At 49.0% G+C, this 15,311-nt stretch overlaps 1 protein-coding gene across 16 annotated transcripts in view; it reads right to left on the bottom strand.

Moving 5' to 3' along the window:
- The window catches only part of BCAS1 (brain enriched myelin associated protein 1), a 114,661-nt gene that overhangs the window by 78,967 nt on the left and 20,383 nt on the right, over positions 1 to 15,311 (bottom strand). Inside the window, exon 1 of one of the 16 annotated variants that reach the window (XM_070051670.1) lies at positions 13,709 to 13,841. The exons of the other annotated variants lie outside the window; for them this stretch is intronic. The gene's annotated coding sequence lies outside the window, so the exon portion shown is untranslated. Of the gene's footprint in view, positions 1 to 13,708; positions 13,842 to 15,311 lie in introns of those variants that run through there. 16 annotated transcript variants of the gene reach the window in all.

Genomic DNA, 15,311 nt, shown 5'->3' with positions numbered 1-15,311 from the left:
CTCCAGATATTGCCACTGGGGGCAAAATTGCTCACATCTGAGGACCATGGATGTCTCTTTGAACCCAGGTTTCTTAATTTTCCTGTGCCCCAACTTCCTGATAAAATGAGGCAAAGAATAAAACTCACCTCAGAATTCTATTATAAATATTACGTGAGTTAATGATTTTCTTTTCTTTTTTTTTTTTTTTTTTGACAGGCAGAGTGGACAGTGAGAGAGAGAGAGACAGAGAGAAAGGTCTTCCTTTTACCATTGGTTCACCCTCCGGTGGCCACTGCGGCCGGTGCGCTGTGGCTGGCGCACCACACCGATCCAAAGCCAGGAGCCACGTGCTTCTCCTGGTCTCCCATGCGGGTACAGGGCCCAAGCACTTGGGCCATCCTCCACTGCACTCCCGGGCCATAGCAGAGAGCTAGCCTAGAAGAGGGGCAACCGGGACAGAATCCGGCACCCCGACTGGGACTAGAACCCGGTGTACCGGCGCCGCAGGCGGAGGATTAGCCTAGTGAGCTGCGGCGCCGGCCGAGTTAATGATTTTCAAAAATTATTTTATTTTGGGGGACACACACACACACACACACACACATCTTCCATCCACTGGTTCCCATCCCAATCCATATCTCTGCTATGTCCTGAGAAAGCAGTAGAAGATGGTCCAAGTGCTTGGGCCTCTGAGCCTACATGGGAGACCTGAAGAAGCTGCTGGTTCTTGGCTTTGGATTGGCACAGTTTTGGCCATTACAACCATTTTGGAAGTGACCCAGTGGGTTGAAGATCTTTTTATTTGTCTGTCCTTCTCTCTGTCCATAACTCTACCTCTCAAATGAATAAATAAATAAAATCTTTAAAAAAATAAAAAATCTAAGTGGGAAAACTGATGGCCAGTGAGGTCAGCCCACCTTCCCACAGCTGTCCAGTAAGCTGGGAGTGTTTAATTCTGGCTTTAGGAAGAACCCAGAACCCTAAGCTGGTGTCTTGTCTCTCACCATAGGACTTATATTAGCAAAGACTGTTATGAATCCTGAAGACTTTAAAAAACAATACCCAGGAAGTTTGCATTTTGAAGGCTGGAAGGGCAGATATCCACCAAAGAAGGCAGATTTGACCTTGGTCTACGTGGAATTAAAGGTGTGAGTCTAGCTGACCAAGACTGTGTGCAGATGCAGGCTCTGCCTTCTCGCAACACCCACCTGCTTCTGCTGATCTCTGCCTCTGCCTAGTAGCACTGCCTTCTCTTCTAGAACTTTTCTTCTTTTCTGTATAAAGCTGTATAATATGCAGGGGGGGAAATACCAAGAATTTTGGAATCATAGTTTAAGATTGAGACTTTCTAAGAACAAGGTATGCAGTTGTGGGCAAGTCACTGAAGTCTTCACTTTTTCCTATTTGTAAAGTGTGCACAGCAGCAGCTGCCTGGGAAGGCTGCTGTGAAGTCAAGTGGAGAACCCACACAAAGGATCTGGCCCAGAGCAATGTCCATGGCAGGTGATTCTTAATGGATGCATTCTGTGACCATGTTCAAGGTTTCTCCTGTGTCCTGGGCACTACTGAATTTTGCCTGATACATTTGTAGCCATATGCTGCTTGTTTTTAGAATTATACTTAAGTATTTTTTCCTTTTTTTTTGGAGATAACATATTCTTTAGAATCTAAGACTTAGAATCTAAGACTTAATGGCTCTGCTAAACAAAGTTCAACAAATAAAAGTAAAGACCACGGTCAGTGGGAAAATATGCAAATCTATAAACAATTGTCAAATGAAAATATTTTCAATTTCACTCTTCTTAATTTTTAAATAGTTGCAAAATCATTAATACTATAGTAATATGTAATTTCTATCAATTTGTTGGACAAATATTTAAAACAAATTTTGACAAAAGACTGTATTTTTAGCAAAACTGATACACATCACCTTTCCTTCCCTTCTCTCTCTCTCTCTTTCATTTTTAGCTCCCATATATAAGGGAGAGTCAGACACTTCTTAATATCTGTTTGTATGAAGATAAGGAAAAAGAAGGGGAGAAGATTGAGACTTCTTTGGTATGCTCATACTGCTCATTGATACGTAGTGAGGCACGTGTGCGCACACACACACACAAACAAGTGCATCTGTCAGCGATTGCTTCTGCCCAACTCCAGTATTTCACTATGTTTAGAATCAGGAAGAAACAAACAAGGAAGGAGAAAGAGAGAGAGTGCGAGTGAGAGGGAGAGGGAGAGGGAGAGGGAGAGGGAGGAGCGAGAGCGGGAACGCGTGTTACGTTCCTGTACAGAAGGGGCAGTGTCCGCATTAGGTAAAGACAGCAGAGAAGACATGATGCAAGGCAAGCCCAGCAGTGGGCACTGGGCCTCCAGGAGACACCCTGCAGCCCAATGGCTGCACTTCTAGCTTCTCTGTACTTATTTCCTGTGGTTCAGGAACTGGCAATGGAGGAAAGGATTATAGGGAAGGGGGGAGAGGAGGCAGCGAGGGGAAGGGAGGCAGCGGTAGACGGATGAATCAGGGTACAAGCAGCAAGTGAGGTTGCTGGAGTGTCCCAGTGAATATAAATGAGTCATGGGGTGGTCCATGCCAGGAGCAGAGGAAACGGTTGGCAGAAAGGGAGAGGCAAAGACACAGGACAAGAAGGGCTTCTCTAAATGCATAGGAGAAAGCATCACTGATTCTTTCCCTCTTGTTCCTGACCCCTAGCTGAGAACCAAAGGAGCCAGTGGTAAGGGAGACCGTTACAGCCAGAGAAAAAGTCTTGGGGGGGGCGGGGGACAGCAACAGCAACTTTCTGTGGATGGACTTTTTAAAAAGTGCCAATATATTGCTTTGAAAGGGATGAAATCCCTATAACCAGGTATCTGGATTAACCTTCCACACACTTAGCAAGGACAGCAGGTTTAGCTTTTGGTGTCAGTGAATAAAGTGTTTCCCACCACCTGTAAGAACACCAAGTTCTTAAGTGGTACATTCCATGATGACCAAAGCCCTGCTCACCACCTCAGCTGAGAGCATGCCCAGGCCCACAGCCCGGGCTTCTGTTTCCCTGAGAGGCACACCCTCTAGGTGAGTCCATGACCCAAGATAGACCAAATCCTGTGACATTAGCTCAATCTATTAGAACAGATTCATGCTTGGGTTGGGAAAACCAACAGGGGGTACATTTGACAGTGGTGACCAAACTTGAGAACCAACACAGTGATAGCAGAGCCAGGAGGTCCAGGAGGCAGTGCCCAGTGCTATTCAACTCTAGCTGTTCCTGAAGTTGGAGTTTAGAATTACATAAGCCAATAAATCCTTTCCCTGTCCCCCTCAACTTCTGCCAGTTCCAATCAAGTACATTCTCAGTGACGTGGGCAGAGTTCCAGGGAATTGGTTAGTATCCAATACCCTTGTCGATTAGTAGCAATCAGTCCTGATCTAGTGAAGCTGTCATCAGGCTCAAGTGTGTCTAGCAGGCATGTAGGACGGGAGGGAAGAGGACAGAGAACAAAAGGTGAGGAAGTGAGTTCTAAGGAGCTGGGCAGAAATGAAAAACACCCACCAACACTGTTTTCTCAATAAAAATGAAGGGAAAAAAATCTACTGGGAAGAAGAGATGACAGTCATCAGAGGCCTTAGACAAACACTAAAAGCAGACAAGTAAGTTCTAAAATACACTCAGACACACAACCATTCTACGCTACTTGGTAGGAAGAAGAGCCATTGGACTTGCCAGCTTGACACTCTTGGAAAGCTGGGGACCATTTCAATGCCTTCCCCATATTTTTATGGAAAATATTAAGGGTTGCTTACAAGAAGATCAGAACTAAGCTTTAAGTGCCTTTGAAAAATCTTGGGAGAAGCCCATCTGAAATCTGGTTTCAATAAAACATTTCTTTATAAAGTATACAGATGACACACCAAAGAGATTTCACTTTTCATAAAAAAGTGCAAGACTTCAGGGAAGATAAAAAGAAATCAAGCAGGAACACAAATGGCAGGTCCCAACGCCTGAAGAGATGGAGTTGAAAAACTTGATCTCACTGCAGAGAAGATATTTTGTTCTCCAGGCATGTTTTTAAAATAAAGTCATTTTATGTTGATATGGGATTGAGAACTTATGATTGTTAAGTAGTGGGGTGGTGGATCAGAGGGACCTGGCTTTGACTCATGTTTTCTTTTTAAATATTTATTTATTTGAAAGGCAGCGCATCGGGGTGGGGGTGGGGGCAGAGAGAGAGACACAGAGAGGGAGAGAGAGAGATTTTTCCATCTACTAGTTCACTCCCTGAAATGGGCACAACAGCCAGGGCTGGACCAGGCTGAAGCCGGGAGCCTGGAAGTGTCCAGCTCTCCCACGTGGCTGGCAGAGGCCCACGCACTTGGCCATTATCTCCTGCCTTTCCAGGAGTATCAGCAGGAAGCTGGATTGGAAGTGGAGTAGCCAGGGCTTGTACAGGCGCCCTGGCATTGCAAGGGGCACTCAACCCCCTGTACCACAATGCTGACCCATGGCTTTGACTCTTAACCCCTCGCTTATTACATGGGTGACCTGGCAAGTTATCTTGTCCACCTGTGCCTCAGTTTCCTTTAAGTGGCATGAAAGTAGCAGCATCTCTTCAAGGGTTTGTTGTGAGGATTACAGTACCTTGTATGAAGTGTTTATCACACACTGACGTGTGGCACATGTTTGAAAAGCAGCAGTTGTCGGCCGGCGTCGTGACTCACTTGGCTAATCCTCTGCTTGTGGCGCTGGCACCCTGGGTTCTAGTCCCGGTTGGGGCGCTGGGTACTAGTCCTGGTTGCTCCTCTTCCAGTCCAGCTCTCTGCTGTGGCCCGGGAGGGCAGTGGAGGATGGCCCAAGTGCTTGGGTCCCTGCACCCACATGGGAGACCGGGAGGAAGTGCCCGGTTCCTGGCTTCAGATCGCCACAGTGCTGGCCCTAACGGTCGTTAGGGGACTTAACCAACGGAAGGAAGACCTTTCTCTCTCACTGTCTATAACTCTACCTGTCAAATAAAAATTTTTAAAAAAGCAGCAGTTGTTTTGTTATATTTATTATTTTATATTCCTAAATAGAAGCCTGAAGGAAAAGAATTGTTCCAAGGCTTTAACCCACAAACTGGAGTGCTCTTAAAAGACTTCTACAGAGAGTAAATGACAGGAGCAAGCAACTTATCCTTAGAAACACAAGGCTCTAGGACAGAGAAGTTTCGGCAAACTATATCATTTTCCTGGCATGAAGTATTCTTAGTTAAAACAAGGACTCCCTCAGAGGCCCAATCACACACTTACAGCAGCACATCTGTATCACAACACTCAGAAATTCTGGGGAAGGATTATCTTCTCTCATTTTTCTTCATGTGCCAAAGGTAAAATTTTCACTTGTATGACTATAAAAAAACTAGCATGTTCACTGAGTGCTTCCCATGTCAGAGAATGAGGCACCCAGTAAGAGGCTCGCTAAGTCTTGCAACACATCTGCGATTAGGTACCATCACCACTTCCATGGGGAACTAAGGCTCCAGAAATCAAGTCCCTTTTCTCATGTTGCCCAGAACGTTAGTGGTGGAGTTGGGATTTGAACCCAAGTCTGCCTGATTCCAAAGTTCAAACACCCAACAACGCGTGGCAGCAGGAGCACAACAGAAAAGAAAGGAGAAAGGGAAGGAAGGGAAGACAAACAAAGCAGACAAAGCTTGGCCAACCAAACTGGTGAATTTCCACACGAAACTCAGACACAGGGTGGGAGGAAGCTACGTTTGCTCGTATCCAGGAAACATCGGCAAATAAGGGGAGCAAATGAACAACATGATCATGGCACTCATCTGCATGAAACCATGCAAAGAAGACCTCAGCACAATTAAACGGATCCACACTCTCTCCACTCTCTAGACGCAAGGGTGGGGAACCATTTTCCTGCCAAGTGCCACGTGGATATTTATAACCTCATTTACAAGACGTAAGAAACTATCGTCTTAGAAATGAGCCTGCTGTGGATTCACTGCATTTCCTGCATGCAGTTGCCTTGGCAGGGCCGGACTCAGGATTTCCCAGGCCTTCCACGGCCTACAGGCTGGACGCTCCCCACCCCACTGGAGCCTGCGCTCACACTGAGTTCTTTCTCACACCTCCCAGCACACCAGCCTTGCCTCCACCTGGAGCACCTTGCCTTGGTTCTCCCCACCTGGGAATGCTCTCCCCCCAAACCTCCCCCATGGCTCCCTTGTTATTCAGGCCCTCCCTGACCACCCCATCTGAGCTGACTCCTCCTAGGCACCCTCACTCTCTGGAACCCACAGAGTGTCTGTCGTTCTCTCATGAGCTCATCACAGGGGTCCCCGCCCCCTTAGTCATGAACTTAATGTTTGCCATTTCAGGTATCTGCTGTTACTTGTTGTCCAAAAACATTAGGAGGGAGGGAGGGAGGAAGGGAAGGAGAGAGAGGGAGAGGGGGAGGGAGAGGGGGAGGGGGAGAGAGAGAATCCATTCTTGTACCTTGTATTATAATATAGTTTATTGTTATAATTGTTCTATGTTATTTTTAGTTATTGCTGTTAATCTCTTACTGTGCCTAATTTACAAATAAAACTTCCCCACAGGTATGTGCAGACAGGGGCAAAGAGTGCATGTGGGATTCGGTACTACCTACTGCTTCAAGCAGCCCCTGGGGTCTTGGGCCATGTCCCCATGGGCAAAGGCAGACCCCTACAATTCCTTGTCCATGAGTTTCCTCCACACTAGGAGGGAGGCCTCACGTGCACAGGGACCGCTATTGTCTGGTCGCAGCTGCATCATCAGTGGCAATAGGGGTGAGGCAGGCAACAGGGTGAGGCTGCGAGCACAGAACCTGTGAAACAGAGCTTTGCAAGCACAGCACAGACCAAGATTCCCTTTTTTTAAAAAAAATTATTTATTTATTTTGAGAGGTAGAGTTACAGAAAGAGAGAGGGAGAGACAGAGAGAGAGATCTTCCATCTGCTGGTTCACTCCCCAAATGGCCACAGTGGCCAGAGCTGGGCCAATCCGCAGCCAGGAGCCAGGAGCTTCCTCCAGGTCTCCCACACAGGTGCAGGGGCCCAAGGACTTGGGCCACCTTCTACTACTTTCCCAGGCCACAGCAGAGAGCTGGATCGGAAGTGGAGCAGCTGGGACTCGAACAGGTGCCCATATGGGATGCTGGCGCCACAGATGGAGACTTTAGCCCACTACACCAGAGCTCTAGCCCCCAGACCAGGATTGTAAGAGCAGCGGGGTTCGCCATCCTTACAATAGTGGCGGTGCCGGAGAGACCACTTCTTTTCTGAGAATTCATTACCCAAATCCTCCTTGTTCTATGGTTAAAGAGGAGAGCAGATAAGTTCTACACCATCACATTACTCACCGATGAAAGGTATACTGCACTCACACACCCCTTCTCCTAGTGCCATCCTGTGTGCCAACAGCCTGATCTCCCAGAATAAAAGGGAAATAAAGTGTACATGGATGAGGGCACGTCACAAAGCTTGAGGGAAATGGAATTGAAAGATCATGTGCCTGGCCCATGAGCTTTCTGTACACCCCTTGTCCTGTGCGCTCACTGCAGAGGGCAATTGCTAATCTGGCAAAAGACATGGGAGCTGGTCGCGTGGGTAAGTGGCTCAGCTCACACACAGCCATTGTTGACCCAGGGCCTAGCTGAGTTAGAGCAGCTCACAGAAGGACAGGAGATGACTAGTTCTTCAAAAGAGCATTCTATTTGAATATCAAAGGATTACCCTAGGCCCTTGGGATGCTCAGGGAGACCTCAAGAAGTTCTGCAAAACTGACCTCTTTGTGGTCAAATGACACTTCAAACGGCTGTGGCTCCCTGTGTTGTGCAAATGTGCCTGTTCTAAAGGCTTGCAGTCAGGATTCATGTGGCAAATACTTCTGCACTGGAGGAAGACGTCATATTTGAAAATTTCACTGAGTGATCACATTTCGTGTCTTTCATTTCAGTATTTAAAAGGCAGGACATCTTTGTCAAGACATTCCAGCATAAATTAAAGCAGAAAGTGGGGCCTGGGGATCCCGGGGAAGAAGCCTTGACTACCAGCTGGTACACAGGGCTGGACACTAAGTGATGGTGATGCTGGATTCTAATGGGACGTGGGCAAAAGGTGACCACCAACCCAGTTCTCTGGAGAAGGCAGTGTTCAGTCTCTGCAGGGCTGAAACAACGACACAAAGGGTCTCCAATCCCCTTTCCTTGGCTGTTTCCTGTCATTCCTATGCCTGCAAAAAACCTGGGCTAGCAGTCAGCGCCAAGTCAGCATTTCCTCTGACATGCATAAATACTGCCTGTCAATGACACATCAGGTGTTTGATCTCATCGGTTTCATTTTCAAAATTCAATCACTATGCATATTTAACATGAATTTAATAAAATGTATTGCTCTCTAACCTTTTTCCTTTCCTGTCTCCACCCTCTACTCTTTTTGCAAAAAAAAAAACTAGCAGTCACAACCTGACATGGCTTATCAAACTGTGTTCATGGGGGGCCGACGCTGTGGCATGTGGGTATGTGGCATGCAGGTGCCAGCATCCCATACGGGCACCGGTTTGAGTCTCGGCTGCTCTACTTCTGATCAAGCTCTCTTCCATGGCCTGAGGAAGCAGTAGAAGATGGCCCCAAGTGCTTGGGCCCCTGCACCTGTGTGGGAGACCCGGGAGAAGCTCCTGGCTCCTGGCTTCGGATTGGCACAGCTCCGGCCATTGCGGCCAACTGTGGAGTGAACCAGTAGACGAAGACCACCGCCCCCCTCTGCCTCTGCCTCTCTGAAACTCTGCCTTTCAAATAAATTTTTTTTTAGATTTATTTATTTATTTTACTTGAAAGTCAGAGTTACACAGAGAAGGGAGAGGCAGAGAGCAAAGAGAGATCTGCCATCCGCTGATTCACCCCCCAACTGGCCACAATGGCTGGAACTGTGCTGATCCAAAGCCAGGAGCCAGGAGCTTCCTCTGAGTCTCCCATGCAGGTACTGGGGCCCAAGGACTTGGGCCACCCTCCACTGATTTCCCAGGACATAGCGGAGAGCTGGATCGGAAGTGGAGCAGCCAGGCCTCAAACCGGTGCCCAAGTGGGATGCCAGCACTGCAGGTGGTGGCTTCACCCACTATGCCACAGTGCTGGCCCCTCAAATAAATATTTTTTAAAAATACTATGCTCACAGGCATGCAAACATATACAAGTATACCAGATACGTGTATACTGTGGTTGCATTTGTTGTTGCTGGTTTTATAAATATTGGATTGTGTTAGAAATAATTTTGATTGCTTGTACACATGGTGGTTAGTCCTCAGTCAATATATCCAAATCTAGCTCATCTTTTTACTAGCTGAGTGATATTCCTTAGTAAGGATGTTAGGGCTGTCACCGTGGCTCACTGGGCTAATCCTCCGCCTGAGGCACCGGCACCCCGGGGTTCTAGTCCTGGTTGGGTGCCGGTTCTGTCCCGGTTGCTCCTCTTCCAGTCCAGCTCTCTGCTGTGGTCCGGGAGCGCAGTGGAGGATGGCCCAGGTTCTTGGGCCCTGCACCCGCATGGGAGACGGGGGGTTGGGTTGGGGGGAGGGCCTGGCTCCTGGCTTTGGATTGGTGCAGCGCGCCGGCCACAATGCGCCATCCGTAGCGGCCATTGGAGGGTGAACCAATGGAAAAAGGAAGACCTTTCACTCTGTCTCTCTCTCTCTCTCTAACTATCCACTCTGCCTGTCCAAAAAAAAAAAAATAAATAAATAATAATAAGGATGTAAGGTAGGAAGTTAGAAATTAGCCTACGTGTACATGAGAAGGGCTGCGGAAAACAGCAGCTGTGGGAGCTCCCCTTGGAAGCAGCCCAGGAGTCTACATTTCTATGTCCTGCCCAGACCCTGACAATTTTCCAGGTGCTCTCAGCCCTTCCCCCACGGAAAGCTCCTCAGGAGAATCCTCTCTCCGCGGCACCCACTGGGCTACCTGGCCTGAATTCACTGAGCAATAAAACCATTACAGGGACCAGCACTGTGGCATAGCGGGTAAAGCCCCCACCTGCAGTGCCAGCATCCCATATGGGCACCAGTTCTAGTCCTGGCTGCTCTACTTCTGATCCAGCCCTCTGCTATGTCCTGGGAAAGCAGCAGAAGATGGCCTGAGTCCTTGGGCCCCTGCACCTGCATGGGAGGCCCAGAGGAAGCTCCTGTTCCTGGATTCAGATTGGCACAGCTCCAGCCGTTGCGGTCATCTGGGGAGTGAACCAACGGATGGAAGACCTCTCTTTCTCTCTCTCTGCCTCTTTGTAACTCTGCCTTTCAAATAAATAAATAAATCTTTAAAAAAACAAACAAGCAAGCACACATTACATTCTTCCTCCAAGGCAAGCACCCTAGGGGAAGCTTTTCTGCCCACCTGGGTAGCCAGGCGGGCTACCCAGTCTGAAGGCACTGGATAGTAAAACCTGGGAGGAATTTTCTTTGTCCTGGAGGAGGGGAAGGAGAGAGGGTGGGAAAAACTGGACCCCTTTTCTTTATGTCGCAGTCTGAAGACAGACTGCAGGCTCAGCTCCCAGCTCTCTGCTGAGTCGCCCACCTGGCCTGCAGGTGTATTCTCTCCATTTAGCCATGCAACCTTGCTTCCCCCAGTCTAAGTGACTGGGCTCTCTCTCTCTCTTTCTCTTGGATTCTGTCCCATCCCGGATGCCCTGTCCCCAATAAACCTTGCTACTTTGCTTACCACTGCTCTCTGTCTCATGCCTGAATTCTTTCTTGTGTGAAGACAAGAAACCCCACTACAATCTCTGCTAACAAGGATATGACAAATGTCCACCAACTGATGCATGGATAAACAGTATGTGGCACATGCATACGGTGGAGTATTATTCCGCCCTAAAGAACAGGTAAGTACTAACACCTGCTACCACACGTATGGGCCATGACAAAATGATACAAGCTGTAGTTCCACTCACAAGCAATGTCCAGAACAGGCAGATCCATGGAGGAACAAAGCAGAGCAGTGGTCACCAGGGGCTAGGAAGCAGGACTGAGGGGTGAGGATGAGCTTTTGTTGGGGTGATGGAATTAGACAGCAGGGAGCATGGCACTTCCTGGTGAAAACACTTAAACACACAGAAATGTCCACTTTACAAGCTGAATTTTACAGTGCTGTGAATCATCTCTCAAGTTTTAAAAGAAGCACATGAAAAAAAAAAAAGGCAACAACGCCAGGGAGGGGTGGAGAATGAACAACTAACAACCCTTCACACGAAAGGGACTACAGCTGTTACACCCATGAAAACATACCTGCCGCAGATGAAGTAAAATACAAGCTTTTCATCTGTCAGGTTGGTAAAAGACACACATTTCATAATTGTAGTGGAGAAAGAAGACGGAAAAAGCAGCCAGGTATGTTACCAGTGAGAGTGTATCTGGCAGCCTCTGTAGGGAATAACTTCATTTGTTCGATGTATCTATCCATCCATCCTTTAAGTTCCACATACTCTTTGAGTTCTGAATCCCACTTCTAGAAATATTACCCTATAAATATAATTGCATGGGTGCACCAAGACTTGGGAATACATTCACTGGACCTGATACTGTTTGCAAGGCTAAAGACTGAACCTGCCCTCAGTAATTACAGCAGGGCCCTGCTTCCATCAGTCAGCCTGTGTCTATCCAGTGAAACTCCACAGGCAGTAGCATCCCCGATGCACAGGACGTGGAAATCAATCGCAACCAACAGGGCACAAAGTAGGGTCCCTTTTGTTCTTAAAAAATAGCGCTGGGTGGCAGAGGAGAGAATTTATGAATGTACATACTTGGGATCTCTCTGACCCTAAGACAGTGCAGTGCTAACGGGAGGAGTTAGATGAGTTAATAGGCAGTTGGGTGAGGTCCCTGTATTTAAATACAATTAAACAAACATTGAAATTTCCCTTCTTAAAAAAAAAAAAAGAATGAGAAAAAGGAACAAAGTGCTTTCAAAAGTGAAAAAAAATACTTCTCCCATTGCTTACCATGTAAAACTGGGTGTGATACCTCCCTGACACAGGGGGACACGCAAGGAGACCCTCTGTTTGCTGATGAGGCAGTTACTTCTGTTCCTGGCTCCCTCACTGGTTCTTACCCCCTGTTGCTGATTGGAAAGTAGTTTCTGTCCCTGTTTCCCCAATTAGTTGTTACCCCTTACCTTATATACACCAGTGAAAACTGTATTTCCATGACCCTTTCTGCCTCACCAATTGGACACAGCTCAGATCCTTTACAACAGCCAACCAAAAGCAACACATCCCTTTTTGTGTGATAATAGGGCCTCCTTTGGAGTGCCCCCCTACCCCCCCCCCCCCACTGCTGCATCGGGAGCCTCCCTCCAAGTTGTGGAACAAAAGAAAGCTGTCTCAAGAGATGCTCAAAGCCCAGGTGCCCACCTAACTGTGCAAAAGATCTTTGTTGGTGGCGTCACAGAACACACGGACGGGCTTCACCTCACAGATGACTTTGAACAGTGTTGGAAAACGGAAGTGACTGCGGCAGTGACTGAGGCAGTGGCAAAAAGCGGGGTCTTGCCTTTGTGACTTTTGATGAGCATGACCCTATGGATAAGACTGTCATTCAGAAATACCAAACTGTGAAAGGCCACAGCTATGAAGCAGGAAGGTCCTTTCGAAGCAGGATGTGGCCAGCACTTCGTCCACTCCAAGAGGGCAAACTGGTTCTAGAAACTCTGGTGGTGGTCGTGGAGGTGGTTCTGGTGGCAATGACAGCTTTTTGGTTGTGGAGGGAGCTTCAGCGATCACTGGTGGCAGCCGAGGCGGTCCCGGTTGCGGTGGCAGTGGCAATGGCTACTATGGATTTGGTAATTATGGAAGACGTTTTGGAGGCAGTGGAAGCTACAATGGTTTTGGCAATCACAAAATCAGTCTTCAAATTTTGGACCCATGAAGGGAGGGAGGCAGAAGCTCCGGCCCATGTGGTGGTGGTGGTGGCCAATATTTTGCCAAACCAGGAAAGCAAGGTGGCTATGGCGGCTCTAGCAGCAGTAGCTGCTATGGCTGTGGCAGACGGTTTTAATAACTTCCAGGAACCAACAGTTAGCAGGAGAGGAGAGCCGAGCCAGAGATGTGACAGGGAAGCTACAGGTTACCACAGACTTGGGAGCTCAGCCGAGCACAGCAGTGGCAAGGCCTAGCTGCCACAAAGAAGACATGTTTTAGACAATACTCATGCATGTGGGCAAAAAAACCTCAAAAACTGCATTTGTGACTACTTACACAGCAGGTTATTTTAGTTTCTGTCCTGTGGAAAATGTAAAGCATTCCAACAAAGGGCTATGTAGTTTTTTCTTGTTACCCAAGCTGTTGATTGTGTTCTTAAACATGTGCTGTGGGGCCAGTGCTGCGGTGTTGCGGGTAAAACCGCCGCCTGCAGTGCAGGCATCCCATATAGCCGCTGGTTCAAGTCCTGGCTGCTCCACTTTCAATCCAGCTCTCTGCTGTGGCCTGGGAAAGCTGTAGAAGATGGCCCAGGTCCTTGGACTCCTGCACCCGCGTGAGAGACCTGGAAGAAGCTCTTGGCTCCTGGCTCCGGATCCGCGCAGCTCCAGCCAATACAGCCATCTGGGGAGTGAACCAGCGGATGGAAGACCTCTCTCTCTCTCTGCCTCCTCTCCTTCTCTCTCTGTGTAACTCTTCCAAATACATAAATCGATCTTTTTAAAAAATAAATAAAAACCGCTTTACTCACTCTCTTCGTCTGCCTGGGAAGTCTTCAGTGAGGGACCCACCCGGCCTGGTCCTTGAGCGGCTAACAGCTGCCTCCACGGACGGCGTGGGGACCCCGGGGAGCTCAGTCAGCGTTGGGGGAGGGGCTTCCTGTCCCGCGTGCAGTAGCGTTCAGAACCCGCGTGGGGACCCCGGCGAAGCTCAGCGTTCGGGGAGGGACTTCCTGTCCTGCGAGCAGTAGCGTTCAGAACCCGCGTGGGGACCCCGGCGGAGCTCAGTCAGCGTTCTGGGAGGGACTTCCTGCCCCGCGTGTTCAGAACCCGCGTGGGGACCCCGGCGGAGCTCAGTGTTCGGGGAGGGGCTTCCTGTCCCGCGTGCAGTAGCGTTCAGAACCCGCGTGGGGACCCCGGCGGAGCTCAGTCAGCGTTGGGGGAGGGACTTCCTGTCCCGCGTGTCGTAGCGTTCAGAACCTGCGCAGCGTCTCTGTAGGACGCCCCGCCCAGCCCTTACCATTAACCTTGTTCCGATAATTAAAGAACTAATGTCGGAAGGGTCTAGGACCGAGAGGTGGGCGCCAAGGCCGACTGCCCGGCCGTCCGACCCACTTCCTGTTGCGCGGGCCCGGGACCATCTCCACAGCGGCCATTGCCGAGACCCCGGCTCTCAGTGTGGACTCGGTGCACCGCTGTTAGGACGCAGCCAGCGTGTGCACTTGAGGAGGGCCGTGGGCCGGCCAGGAGCCCCGCCATGTCCTCCGGTGGCCGCCTCGCGGCGTGGAGTGGCCGCAGGAGGTGAGTGACGTGGCTTGCAGCCGGCACCGGCTGAGGGGAGCGTTGTTCCGAGGTCTCCTTGCTGAGACGCTGAGCATGGGCGGCGGCCGGCGCGGTGTGGCCAGCCTGGTGTGCAGATTTTGATATTTTTTTTTTTGAATTGGGAAATCTCACTTGAAAATCCTAAACCTAGGCAGTTGTTGGAGTACCTGTGAGGGGTGGCCCAGCGAGCCCTCCAAGCGGGGGCACTTCCGGTTCCCTCAACCTGCGTGACTCGAACAACTCTCAGAATCTTCTGGAAGGCTCCGGAGGACCCTCGGTGGGCCTTGCCCCCCAGAGTCTTTGAGCCTGACAGATTTCCAGGTGCTGTGATGTTGCTGGCCAGGACGGCTCCGAGAGTCGGAGCCAAACTCGGCTTCTGTTCTCGTCTCTTTCCAGAAATACTTGGTATTTGAGGTTTGCTTTGTACATATCGGATCTCACCCTCTCATATGTTGCTGTTATTGGTAAACTTCAGGAATCTTGAGGTCACTGATTGTTTTTATTTTTGCTAAGTGAAAAGCATTGGCAAGTTCTTCCCATTGTAAAAGGATGTGAAAAACTGGTATGGTTAAAAAAATAAACAAAAATCTGGTATGATCACATATCATGTAATGATACTTTGGTCAGCAAGAGCAATGTCAGCAAGCAAAGTAAAATTTACAGCGGTTGGTCCCGTGGATTCTGTGGCCTGGTGTGGTCCCAGCTGTCTCACCTGCGTGGGTGCATTCTATAAGGTCCCCATAGAGAAGAAAGCACCCAAGGGCATGTTTCTCAGAAGGTGGCCGTGTCATTAAGTGACATGTGACTGCAAAG

Source organism: Oryctolagus cuniculus, chromosome 11 (assembly GCF_964237555.1).
Source record: "Oryctolagus cuniculus chromosome 11, mOryCun1.1, whole genome shotgun sequence".
NCBI classification, from domain to species: Eukaryota; Metazoa; Chordata; class Mammalia; order Lagomorpha; family Leporidae; genus Oryctolagus; species Oryctolagus cuniculus.
Note: the sequence above shows the minus strand (reverse complement) of the source record. Positions and strands in the feature narration are given on the sequence as shown.